Source organism: Pelmatolapia mariae, linkage group LG14, assembly GCF_036321145.2.
Source record: "Pelmatolapia mariae isolate MD_Pm_ZW linkage group LG14, Pm_UMD_F_2, whole genome shotgun sequence".
Lineage (NCBI taxonomy): Eukaryota > Metazoa > Chordata > Actinopteri > Cichliformes > Cichlidae > Pelmatolapia > Pelmatolapia mariae.
This window is the reverse complement of record NC_086239.1, coordinates 13015094-13028835: the sequence shown is the minus strand read 5'-3', so window position 1 is coordinate 13028835 and position 13742 is coordinate 13015094. Positions and strand designations below refer to the sequence as shown.

The 13742-nt window shown below is 38.8% G+C and overlaps 1 protein-coding gene across 5 annotated transcripts in view; it reads right to left on the bottom strand.

The window, feature by feature from the left end:
- The window catches only part of sphkap (SPHK1 interactor, AKAP domain containing), a 123345-nt gene that overhangs the window by 97409 nt on the left and 12194 nt on the right, over positions 1–13742 (bottom strand). The window contains exon 1 of one of the 5 annotated variants that reach the window (XM_063492743.1): positions 2473–2568. The exons of the other annotated variants lie outside the window; for them this stretch is intronic. The gene's annotated coding sequence lies outside the window, so the exon portion shown is untranslated. Of the gene's footprint in view, positions 1–2472; positions 2569–13742 lie in introns of those variants that run through there. 5 annotated transcript variants of the gene reach the window in all.

Sequence of the window (13742 nt, the reverse complement as noted above, 5' to 3'; positions counted from 1 at the left end):
CCCTGCATTGCTCTTTAGCATTCAAGCCTCACTCCTCACTCCTGGAAGTCTTTCTGGTTTCTCCATACTTAATTCTTTTACTTTTTTTGATAATCAAAAAGTTCAGATTATGTTGAAACTGTCTTTGTTTATGCAGTCCTGATTTTAATTCTATCTCATGATCCTCCGAGCGTCATTTTGAGGACACGTCAGTGTTGTTGCAGAGCATGAATTGCTGTAATTACTGCAGTTTGCTTGAGCGTGCACATGAAACCTCTCTTCATCTGCGTGGGAAAAGACGGGCTCAAAATAACTTCAGAGCTAATTTTTACTTTATTCCTTTCCCCCCCCAAAATGGCATGATCTCAGCACCTGCAAGTAGGTGAGAGCTTTGAATTACTTCTTTTTTCGAAATAAATAAAAAAATAACATAAAAAACTTTGATCTGCTGCTTTTGATTTGAGCATCATTAACTGTTAACAGCATGAGCTATTAATAGTGTTTGTCTCTGGGTTGTGTTAAAAGGAGAATGGATATAGGGATTGGGCAGCATGAGTAGAAAATTCACAAACCGGCTGCATTCATCATTAAATAGTCTATTCCCGAGAATCTGGGTGAAATCACACACATGGGCCGTGAAATAAGCAATCTGCAGGGGATCTTTGGAGGCCTCACACTTACAAAGAGGCTCCCTTTTAAGGATGGGCTCATCCGTTTTGGACAAGACGCCAGGACTTGATGTTGATAACTCGTTTTATGTATTGGCTTCCATATACAATTACCACTCAGTGTCTTTGGTTTCACTTCACTTAGCCTCACTATATGGATTTGCTTTTGAAGCAGTGGGGAAAGATAAGGAGACTGGCTTGCTGCTATTACTGAAACACAAAGCTTTCGCTCTTTTCTACATTGATTAAGCAGAAAGGTTTTTTTGTTTAAACTATGTCATCACAATGCTGTGCAACAGAACATGTATACTGTTGGGCAAAAATTCAGATCCAACCACCAGCAAAGATCTGGGTAATCTGCTGTGGGCTCCCTATAGTGGGTGTGCCTACAGAAAACACTCATTGCCCCACTTATGGGTTAACCCACTGTCGTTTTACCCCTCAGGGCCCATGTTATGGTTTTCTGTGCAAAATCTATAGTAGATTTGCCCACAAAAAACCCATACATGGACTCCAAAGGGCAAAATCGCTGTGTTTGCACAACCACTTTGGGCCTGTGTGGGATATATGTGAATTTAATCAACACATACAGCCCCACAGTCCACCTACATCTACCCACTGTGGGTTTGCTATCACATTGTTTATGATAAGTAAAAGTAAGGCAGGTAAAATCTGCCAAATCAACTTTAGTCACCCCTTGTAAATAAGGAAGCAGCCCCCTCCCCCTCCCCACACCAATTGGTGGCCAGTAATATACCATGGGAAACATGGCTATTCGAGTTTGTGGACAGGGTTTTTTACGGATCGCTGCAGACACGCACTGTTGTACCGGTGACCAAGAGTTTGTGTTTGTTAAATAGTTTATTAGCCTTAGTGCTGGTGATTTCCTGTTTTACTTTCGTAACCTTTCATCCATCTGTTCCCGTGTCATCCGTACTTGTCTCCCTATGTCCCCTGTCTAGTCTTCTCGTCTTCTTTTAAGTTAACCATGGTACCTCCTTCAGTCACGCCTCCCCTTTTTTATTCCCCTTCGTGTTTCCACAGTCCATATCTTTATGTGTTTACCTTTCTCTCTGTGTCACGTTTGTATGTCTCAGTCTGTCTCAGTGTTAGTTTCCTGTGTTATTTTGATAGTCCCTCATCCCAAGTGTGCTATGTTCAGCTTAACTTCTCTTGTCTCCTTTGATTAGTGTCTGCTGTGCTCCCACCAGTTTCCTGTTCCCTAAATGCCTGCATGCATTTATATATTGTCTTAGTCTCCCTTTTGTCATGTCGCCCATCATGCTGTGTGTTTCTCTCGTGTCATATTCACCATGATTAGTAATTCCATTTCAAGTTCCAGTGCTCTCTGGCTGTGATTTGATTTAATTCTGCATCTGAGTCCTGCATTTGGGTCCACAGCTCTGCCTGCCACACAGTGATAGGACAGCTGAAGGGGTAAAAAGTGACATTCACTGGTGGCATGATATTCACCAGACCAGTAACAAAACAGCCCTGTTAGCTAAGTGTTTAAAAACAGAAATTCATCCTAGCATGGAGGGAGACACGGGTAGAGGATGGATATTGAGGATGTATTATACATTCGGCATCTATAGCCTCATCAAACCCACAATAGATAATCATCTTGGTATATTCAAGACAATCTGCAGGGAGAGAGGACCATTACTTGTCTATTGGAAAGAGTGAGCGAAGTGTGAGGGGTGGGGGGCCGGAATTTAATCTCCTTTTAAAGCCTGGTGAGTCACACTAAGAGGAGCAGTTGTTGTTTTCTTTATTCCTGAGTGAAATGCAGAATCCACTGGGAGCAAGAAAAGCCCATACTGACCTTTTGTTAAAAAGGCATGCCTTTTGGTTTGCCTTTACCTCCAGAGCACTCATGCAGGCGAGGCAGAACCATATCCCCCACCTCAAGCCACCCCTCCTTGTAAGAAAAAAAAAAAAAGACAAGGTGGACAATAAAGAAATTGAATTTCTTTTCCTGGCTGACTGTTGTGACAGGTGGTAATTTTTCCTGTACAGACTCATACTGAAGGGAAAATATAAAAGCTAAAAGCTGCGATTACAGAAGTTTCCATATAAATGCATATTAAAATGTAGCTCACTAATTGCCAAATTAGAGTGCCAAAAAAACCATCTCAAGTTAAAAGGGAACAAAGGACAATTCACAGACCATTTAAATTAAGTCTCCCATTTGTCGTTCTCAAGTGACTGAACAATGTCCTATCACAGAGCAACGATTACGTATCATCCATCAAGTGTTGTGGCCAAGCAAAGCAGACAGATTGCAAAAGGATGTAATTACCAGAATTCTCATTCCTATTTAACACTTCATTTGTCACTTCTTGTTGTGTAAGTGCCAGAAAACCTGTGTACTGCAACATGCTGTAAAACTGCACAAACATAAAGGTTTCAATGAGTTTGCTTTTGATGGCTTAACAAGAGCTAGCTTTTTCTCTTGACCTGTGCTACAAACAAAGTGGCTCATCTGCTGCACAAGTGATATATTACTTTGTTTAATCACCATATCTATTTAATTAAATAATATCGATTGCACTGGCTTTCTTTTCTTTGGCTCTCCTTTGCTACCATCTGAGCTGACAAAGCCCTCTTCAAACTGTATAAAGCACAACACACAGTATAGAGACGTCTCACTAATAGAGTCGCTGCTCTTAAGCCATGTATCCTCTGCATTAGCAGGATTGCTTTGATTTAAGTCACACTTACAGGAGGGCTGAGAAGGGCGTAGCTATAGGGGTTGTTACTATATCAGTATTTCAGACTTGATACTGATATGCAGGAACATAATCTATATCATTTTCAATACCAGAGGGGAAAAAGACAAAATTAAGAAAACTTTTTTTCCCCTTATTTTTCTGCTTTCTGGTTTCCTGTACACTTTTCTCAATTGTAACCAGAGATTTTGACACACTTTGTCTTGCTTCAAAGACACAAAGAGTTGTGTTATGTATATCTATAAATGAGCAGGATTGATATCATTTGTTGTCTAGATCTAAAATTAAAGTTAGCTTTTTGTTATTAGCCACAGCTGCTACCGTAATCATAACAGAAGACTAATGCGGGTAATTGCTAATAGTTAAACTAATGTTCACCATTGTGCCGACAAGGTTAACATTTATGATAATTATTTAATATTTCAATGTTATTAAAACAGGAGCTTTAATGACCTTATGCAAATTTTCATGAACACTGATTCACCAGGTTTACAGTGCTGCTGTTTATGTGTATAGCTGCTAGTAGTGGAGAGGCTGTGTGCTGTAGAGCAGTGTGAAGTTGTGCGTCAGCTGAAGGAGGTGAAGACGGCACTTGGTATAAGTATTCCTGCAAATGAGTATCTAATGCAGTGGTTTTTTAGTATCAGTAAGAAACTGAGGATATACTGCCCACTTTCACTGTCTGTCTCTTCAGCAGTAATTAGCTGTTCACTGTTTGGCTAGCTGCACTCAAACAGGAAAATCCAGCCCTTAGCTGCTTTTGCAGCAGATGGCCGCCCCTCCCTGAGCCTGGTTCTGCCGGAGGTTTCTTCCTGTTAAAAGGGAGTTTTTCCTTCCCACTGTCGCCAAAGTGCTTGCTCATAGGGGGTCATACGATTGTTGGGTTTTTCTCTGTATTTATTATTGTGCTATCTACTGTACAATATAAAGCGCCTTGAGGCGACTTTTGTTGTGATTTGGCGCTATATAAATAAAATTGAATTGAATTGAATTGAATAATTGGGTTTGTAAAGCACTTTATAAATGAGGACTACGTGACGATTCTTTAGAATCATCCAATTTCAAAGTGTTTTAATTCCATAACCACGTACAGCAAGAAAGAGGGGAAACTTTAACAAAACTATAACTTCATATTCAGCCATGCTTTTTAAAATTTACTGCATATTTTTATGCTCGTTACATTAAATAACATAGCATTTTGAAATTGGATGATTCTTTTTGATAAACCCTGTATTCTACTGAGAATAAAATGAGGATGCCAATGCCTGGTTTCCTACTGAATCCTTTGATACTGTTTAGCAAAAATTGAAAACAGGGAAACAACTTAACTTTGTAAGTTTGTAACTACTTTTTTTCATAAATTATGAAAAAAATAAACTGTAACTTAATCTAGTATGGACACTTTAATACTTTTATATCTGGGCTGTTAATATGAAGACATGACCGGTAGCATTCTGACTTTACAATAACACATCACATGTCATTTGAAAACAGGAGCAGGTGCTTTTAAAATGGGTTATGCTTTTGGCCAGGACTGGACTCCATTGTCCATCCCTCAGTTAGGTTGTGGTGCGGATTATCACCATTGACAGACCAAAACTAGTATACAGCACACAAGCACAACAGAAGTGGAGACTTCAAATAGAAATCTTTAACTGGCTAGCCGTTTTCCTCTAAATTTATGCAAAGCTAAACTCCAACATGCTTGTTTAGTTTATGCTAAGCTAACCACGCTGAATATACAGAAATGAACAATTAGAACAAGCATTTTTCTTTTCTTTTTTTTTGACACAGCATCTACTGAAATGAAATCCAGATTAATCCTCACAGACAGCTCATTCTGAGGTTTGCCACGAGACAATCTGTCTCAGCTGCTCCTCAAAGGAAAGCCACAAACTTAATTTCATTTCATCAGTCTACATCAGCAACAGCATTCAATAACCGTGTGAGTGGCATGTCTGATTAGTGAAAATGCAACAAGTGGAGCCAACCCTGTGAAGCACTTGTTCCTAGCTCCTTCGACTGGAGCCAGAGGCAAGGCAATCTCCTCCATCGCAGGGAAAGATTGAGCCATGGCTTTCAGAGATTGAGAACACACTACAGAGGGAATCATGTATTCATGAAATTTTATATATCGGTGTCGTTGTGTCATTTCTGCCTTTTAACTGGTGGCCAGTCGAAAAAGTTTTTTTTTTTTGTCCTCCACCCCTCAATCACACAGCGTTTCCTCTCTCCAAATGCAATTTAGACGGAGCTGTGGTTGGAGGGCATTAGAAATGAACTCCTCAGAGGCCTTGCTTAGGAAATGAAATTGCCTCGACTATGGCCTTTTGTCACGTAGCACCACAGTGCATATTAATGATAGGTGGCAAGTGGTGTGGCACCGTGCTACAGAATTCACACAGCAACAGAAGTCTAATCAGCCTTTCCACACATCCACTGTCATTGTTTGTTGTGTTCTCCATCTCTTCCCTGATTGTTTTCTTATTAGCTCTTTATTGACATTTACTGTAAGGGTCTACAAGAGCCAGCTGATATTTTAGTTTTTCAAGAGTACCCTATTTGCATTTTTTTTAAACAAGTACATTTTTCAGGAAAAAATGTTAACTTCAACTTTAATCCCGGCCCTTATACAAAGCCAGTGGATATTCTAGGATCTGCTTGTGTCTGTAACCCTTTTGTATATTCCCCACTCTGTCATATCCAAGTCAACAATATCCTTGGCCTCCATTGGTTAGATTATCCTATCTCTGTGTCCCAGCTTCACTAATAGTTGGTTCCCACGTCATAGCCACCAGTGACAGAACCTTATTGGCATTATACTCCTTCTCTTTCTGGTCTTTTTTTATGCCCTGCGTACACGTTTAGTCATTACCTCCTTAATGACTTTTTAACTTAGGCTTGCTGAGAAAATAATGACCAAAAAGCTACAAGCTATTTACAAAATTGAATGAAAAATCAGTGCCATATATCACTGGTGGCAAACTGTAATTCATAAACAAAAAAAGTGGGGAGACAAAAAAAACTAAATCCTCCACTTGCTTCGGAGGATGTGGTTGTTAATTCACTACCAACATGGTTTGAATCAGTCAGGTTTTCAGCACCAATCAACGCAAGTAACAGCGCTGGGGTTTTTGCTCATATTGCACCACGTCACGACTGAGCACACCAGCAACTAAAGCAATTTGTCAGCAGTGGATGTACACTGCGGGAAGCTAATGCAAACCAAGCTAGCTGATGTGTAACATTAAATAACATACATGAGTTCACAAATAGTGAAAGAAAATTATCTTTATAGATTCCAAACAAAATGATTTCTGCACACTTTCCAGGAGGGGAGTTCCTCTCTGAATGTGCCAGTATTATGCATGCTGGCGCAGGAAACATTAATATAAACATTAATATACATCTAATTACTTACATTTAATGAATGATATGTAGGTCGCCGTTTAAAATGAAATGTCATAAAATCGCAAATCACACTGATTGATTTCTGAGCCAGGAATGCAAAACTCCAAAATGTTCCATTTATCATGTGACTTAATAGAAAACAGTAACAAACAGCTAATCCACATATTTACATGTTGCATGTTTTTCATTAAATTGACTGGATTTCTGTCAATTGTTTGTTTATTAGTTAACTGTTCATTTCCACTCACCTGCCACTTCATTAGGTACACCTATTCAACTGTTTGTATTTGAGAAACTGCTGGGATTTCTTCTCACAATCATCACCAGTGTTTACAGAGCATGCTCCAAAAAAGGAGAATATATCCAGTGAGCGGCAGTTCTCTGGGTGAAAATGCCTTGTTGTGGCAATAGGAAAATGTTCAGACTGCCTTAAACTGGTAGGAAGGCAACAGACACTTAAATAACCCCTCGTTACAAACAAGATATGTAGAAGTGCATCTACAAATGCTTAACAGGTTGAACCTTTAAAGAGAAACGCTACAGCAGTAGAAGACCAAACTGGGTGTCTCTCCTGTCAGGAAACTACTGCTAGTGTTGACGTGGGCTCACTAAAACTGGACAACAGAAGACTAGGAAAATGTTGCCTGGTCTGACGAATCTCAATATCTTCTGCATCATGGGGCTGGTAGGGTCAGAACTGGTGTAAACAACATAAAAGCATGGATCCATCCTGCCTTGTATCAATGCTTCAGGCTTCAGGTGGTGGTGTAATGGTCTTTAGTGCCCAAAGTAGGAATGTTTCCAGCACTTCTTAATTCTTCATCTATGCCATGAAGAATTAAGGCAGTTCTGAATTCAAAAGGGTGTTCAACGAAGAGCTACATATTATTAAGGTGTACCCAGTAAAGTCCTTCATAAATATATATCTTTAGAAATGAGAAAAACCTGCAAGCTAGTTCAGGCAGGGATCTAGCCACCCCGTGTCATACACGTGACTCACTCTCATCACGTCATATGCCAAACATCTTGAGTCTACACTGTAAAAAAAAAATTGTAATATAAAAGCATTTCACTGTGTGTTTTACAGTTTTGTACTGTTCTTCTAGAACATCATTAAATTCACATAAATAGACTGTGATTTTACATTTTAAATGTAAATTAATGTAAAATCACTGTAAATGTAATAAAACATAATTTTCTTGTTTTTTAAATGTATTTGTCTGTACATATGCATATTTAGATTGTTAAAATACATTCACAAATGTATCATAATTTCACAAATATTTGTCCGTTATTTGAAAGATTGAACTGTTAAATTCAAATGTAATGCTATGGAAAAATAAATAAAATGATTCTTATAAACTTTTTTTACATCAAATAATTATTATTATTATTGTTATTTAGGGCGATCGTCGCTCAAGAGTTGGCAGTTCGCCCTGTAATCAGAAGGTTGCCGGTTCGAGCCCCGGCTCGGACACTCTCGGTCGCTGTGTCCTTGGGCAAGACATTTCACCTACCACCTACTGGTGATGGCCAGAGGGGAATTATAAAGTGGAATTGTAAAGCGCTTTGAGGGTCTCATAAAGCGCTATATGAATGCAATCCATTATTATTTAAACCAACTATTAACTGTATATTTCTGTACATTTAAGTATTATTGTTCATATTTCCGCATTCATTGACCTTGTTTATAGATAATTTCATTGTTTAATCACGTTAAAATGTTCCTAATTTAATGTTTAAAAGCACTTGAAAAAGGCAAAATCCCATGTAAAATTAGGGCAACAAACTGTATTGTCATTACTTAAAATAACCGTATTTTCATGAGAAAGTTATTTTCTGTTATTTTATGGTATTATTTTGGCGCCCCAGCTGCCGGAATATTACTGTTTTTTTAGGATTTTTTTTTTTATGGTGTACATGAAGCACAGTTTCCTGTCTTTTTGTCTGATATGCCAGTATTACTCCTGTCCAGTGTTGGTCAAGTTACTTGAAAAAAGTAATCAGTAACTAATTACTGATTACTTCCCCCAAAAAGTAATCCCGTTACTTTACTGATTACTTATTTTCAAAAGTAATTAATTACTTAGTTACTTAGTTACTTTTTAAAAACATGATTTACAACCTGAATAGGTGATAAAGCAATAGATCTTTCAGCCCAATTCTACTTTTTCTGCATAATCTATCATACAAAATGTAATCAAATGGAAAAGTCTCTTTTTAAAACTTGTTTTATTAGTTTTAATCTTTATGCATCAAGCAAAAATTTAATTATATGCAACATTCTCTGACTGGAAGAAATTTGTTTAACATTTAAACCTATTTTCTGCACATTCCAGCACATAAAATAAAAATTTTTTTGTGTTTACACTCACTCTTTCAAATAGATGAAAGTAAAACACAGCAGAAAATAAATAAAATCAAAGACTAGCGGTTCTGTTGCTCTATTTTCACCTGTAAAGCAGGAGTGGTGTAGGCGGAGGTTTACCCTGGTGCAGGTGTGCCGCAGCGGTCAGTTGAAGAATCCGCGAGTTTCTGTGTGAATTTCCCATTACAGTCGTAGCGCACTCCTGGTGCTTGCTTGGAAGTTTAGGGGGTTTTTTTCGCTGTAAAAAGAAGTTTTCTTCCACGCACAACGGACGCTAATGTTTTTGTCACTTTTTATGGAATCAAACTCAAAGTAAGGCCAGTACTTCCACGCTTTAAACGCTGCATGCTCATACTCTCTCCCGCACTCGATATATTATCCATTGTTGATCTGCACACAGCTGTTGCCACGAACGTCGCACTCGCTTACGTCACTGTCATGAGACATTCTCGCAAAAAAATCACGGTTTTAGTAACGCAGTAACAAAGCGTTCATACGGGAAAGTAACGGTAATCTAATTACCGTTTTTGCAATAGTAATCCCATACTTTACTCATTACTTGAAAAAAGTAATTGGATTACAGCAACGCGTTACAAGTAAAATAATGTAACACAGGCTGAAACAAATCTTCACTGTGAGCCAGGTTCCTGTCTACAGGTTGCATGGATGGAAGGACAGATGAATTTTTATTATCTCAGAGTGCAGTCTGTCTCTATTTTCCTCTGCTACATTACACAGAGACAAAACTGAGAAGAAGAAAAAAAACAGCGACGGGAGAAAAATAAAAGATAAATGACTGTGACCCTCAGTGTGAAATATGAAAAGTATATCATTTCTGCCTCTTTCACCTGCTCTGTGCAGGGAAATGCTGCAGAGAATGGAAACTCATCCACAAACCATACTTCCCTCATTCGAGTTCTCTCGAGTCTTGAGAAAGAAATGAGAAGAATACTATATAAGTACATCTCCTTTAACACTTTTAGGGATGTTTTTTCTTAGATTAAATTTATGATCACACAGATCCCCATGAGAACCACGGAAAAACTGAGAGCACACATTCAGACTAATGCTGCATTCTGATCCATATTCTTTCAAGAGTCAACTTTTCTTAAACTAAATACGCTTCCTTCTTTTAGTTTCTTCTAGCCTCCTCTTCTGTTTTGCTGTCAGATTTGGTGAGTTCTTATTTTCTGTGCCTAATTTTTACCTCTATGTCTCATTACCCCACATCCCTGAAATCAAGGCAGTTTTATATTTCTTTTGTCTTTTTGCTTTTAGATCAATTTCCTGGAAAACAAAAAAACCTTGATTGCAAAACGGATCCATCAGACTCGACAACCACAGATTATGAGTTGGAGGATATCATAACAATTATTATGGTGGGCTGAGTTCTCAGTGGAATATGTGGAAGGTTTTCTGACCAACACTCACAGATTTGCCTCCCTATGCTGTTTAGTTATTGCCCGGCTTCAGGATTTTGTTAATGCCACACCACCTCCTTTTACCTGCCCAGGTCCCATCTCCCCCGTCACCTGCCTCACCTGCTGCTTAACTCTCCTCTGTCCGAGGCATCATTCCCACCACTCCATACCACAGCAGCCATGTTCTTCTGTCTTGCGTTTCAGCCTCATCATTGCTGTATTGTCAGTGTTGCCAGATCCAAAGCTCAAGTACCAGAGTCCTCTTGTGTTTCGTGGCTGCTTTGACAGCTACATTTAGATGAAGGTAAAAGTGTCCCTTTGGACTATATTTTACTAGCGCTACTATTTGTTTTACTGTTTATCTATGATGCTGAAAGAAAGGTGAGTGTTCCTTGGTAGATGCTATAGTGGTGTTAACATACTGATGCTGAAAAATGAAAATCTCTCTGTCAAATACAAACACATGCAGACAGGAGTGGATGATGTGTGCATTATTTGCTTGTGTAATGTGTGAGAGTGTTAACACTGCCAGGTTGTGAAATGCAGAGGAAGAAGACAATCATGTGACAAAACAATAGCTGGAGATTCACATTTAGCAGCAGTCTTAGTCTTTAGCTGAGGACATGGTGGGTTTCATGTTGGAGCAACAGCTCGTCACAATGCTGTGTCCAGTTTCTTTTGCTTTCCTGGGATCACAGTGTTGTGCACTTTGACTTTTAGGCCCTGAACTTTGACAGTTCCATAAACTCAAAATGACAAATCATTTTCTGGATGTCAGAAGCTGAGTGTGCAGCAGCAAGGAATGAATGGAACAAGGATGCTGGAGAGTCAGTGCCAATGGTTGTTATTGAAGATCATATGTGTCCTTTTCAGGTTGTGTGTGTGTGTTGGAAAAATCAAACATAACGAAACAAATTTTAAATGTATTTATTGGAATAAATAAATTTATATTAATAAAAAATCATCTTCTTTTTTTTACATTAAATAAACTGTCAAATCATAAACAAAGTGATCAACACATACAGTTATTATAAACAACATTACATATTAGTTAAGGTTCTGTCACTGCCTTCTTGAAGTTTAGGAGCGCCTTAAAGATTGAGATGGCTGATTAGATTAACACTTAACCGAAGGCAAACGTGACAGGTGTAAAGCTGTGTCAGTAAGAATTAGATATGATTTTCTACAGCAGTGGTCTCTGAGGTTTAAGGAAGGAAAGGAAAAAGGGACCTAAAGGTGATCACTTGAGTGCTTTTGAGAGTCCAGTGGTAACACAGAATAAAGTGAGAGTAGCTGAGAGCCGTGACATGAGACACCTCAACCAACTACAATATGGTTTCAGTGACCTCATGAGTTGGCAGGCCAAGATTAAAAATCCAATTTTGTACAAATGAAAATGTGTAAGGCAGAGAGGTAACAACGGTGTGTGAAGGAGGGAGGGAGAAAGTGAGACAGTAGTAGAATAAGAGAATAAAAGAATAAAGTGTTTAATTTATCACCAAGTGGGAAAAAAGCCCATTCATCTATAATCCATTAATCTGGAACACTTGTGAGAGCCCTATTCGAGTCTCTTTCTCACTGACTTATGACAAACTGAGCAAATCACTGGGAGCAGAAAAGAGAAGCACCGAACAGGCGGCTCAGCCCACACTGTAAAAAGTACGGCCCTGCTCTCTGCTCACACATGCAGAGGTGCATTTGCTCTTGGTGCCAAGAACATGCAAAATGGCACTTCTTTTCCAGGATCAAGTGGACGACACCAAGCAGCTCTGATTTCAGACTGTTTTTAAAGAAATTAATGTCAATGTTTGTTTGCCAAAATAGATATGGTTAAATTTGCTTGATAGTAGCATTTTTAGCACTGTAACAAGCGAGGCAGTGTTTTAAAAAAATTAAGTCTCAGTAGGAAGAATGTAAGTTTTTCTTGGACAATTTCTCATAGAGCCATATGAGTTTGGAGGGTGTTAACTGTGATAAATTAGAAAACACTTTGGAGGTAATTACAAAAAAACTAACAATGGTGACAAACAGCTACACAGTTACTGAAAATACTCAGCGCAAATCTATTTTATTCATGCAAAGGATGCTGAGAAGCTCTTTGAATATTGTCACACTTCTACAGTACAATGGGCATTTTGTATCAGCTTTTAGGCACAGTCTTTCCTACATGGGCTATACCCCATAGTATGGGAGAATAGCAAGAATGTTTTCAAAGTGAGCTTTAAATTTCCATCACTTTTATCAGTGCTGGCTGCTCAATGTAATAGAAAACAATAGAAAGATTCAGGGAGAAGGTAATCGGCTGCTGCATGATGAGCCAAGGGATCCAGGGGCTCCTTGACTAGCTAAGATAAGGCCGACTCATCCCACAACACCCACTGCCAGAGTTCAGGCTCATGGATTTTTCCACACTGAAGGGCACTGCCAACTCAGTGAGTTATCAAAAATTCCTTTCAGTAGAAAACTATACACACACCCCTAAACACAGAAAGACAAACAGAAGGAGGACAATAAGAAGACTTTACGTGAGACCAAACCACCACAAGTCTTAAATGACTGATTTTGTCTTCAGTCACTTGGAGTTAAGAACACAAAAAACACATTGCTGAGCACATTCATATTTAATGTCTTCCTTGAGTTGTGGGTTCACTTAATGGCCTGATCATTTGATATCTTCTCTCACTACCAGCTATCACAGCCAGACATGGCTAAGCTGCAAATTTAAATGGGGTCTCTATGGTTTATACAAGAGTTGCACGTGTTTTTGTATGCTGCCTTTGCCATAGTTTGGGGTAAACAATATGTAGGCATGGATCCATCGTCCTATGGTGGACCCCTTTGTATTAACTGAGCATCATTTAAGCACCAAAGTCTATCTGAGTATTGTTGCTGTCCCTGTTCATCCCGTTATGACCACAGCGTACTGGTCTCTGATGGCTGCTTCCAGTAAGATAATGTGCCATGTCACAAACTTCAATTCATCTAAAGCTGGTTTCTTGAATAAGACAATGAGTTCACCGTGCTCATGTACATTTGGGAATGGGAAATTCAGGAATACTTCCAGCACTGTTGTATCTATGTTGCAAAATATCAAGGCACTTCTGAATGTAAAACTGGGTCCTACCAGGCAGAATTGACTGGCTCTGAGGATTTTAATTCAGTC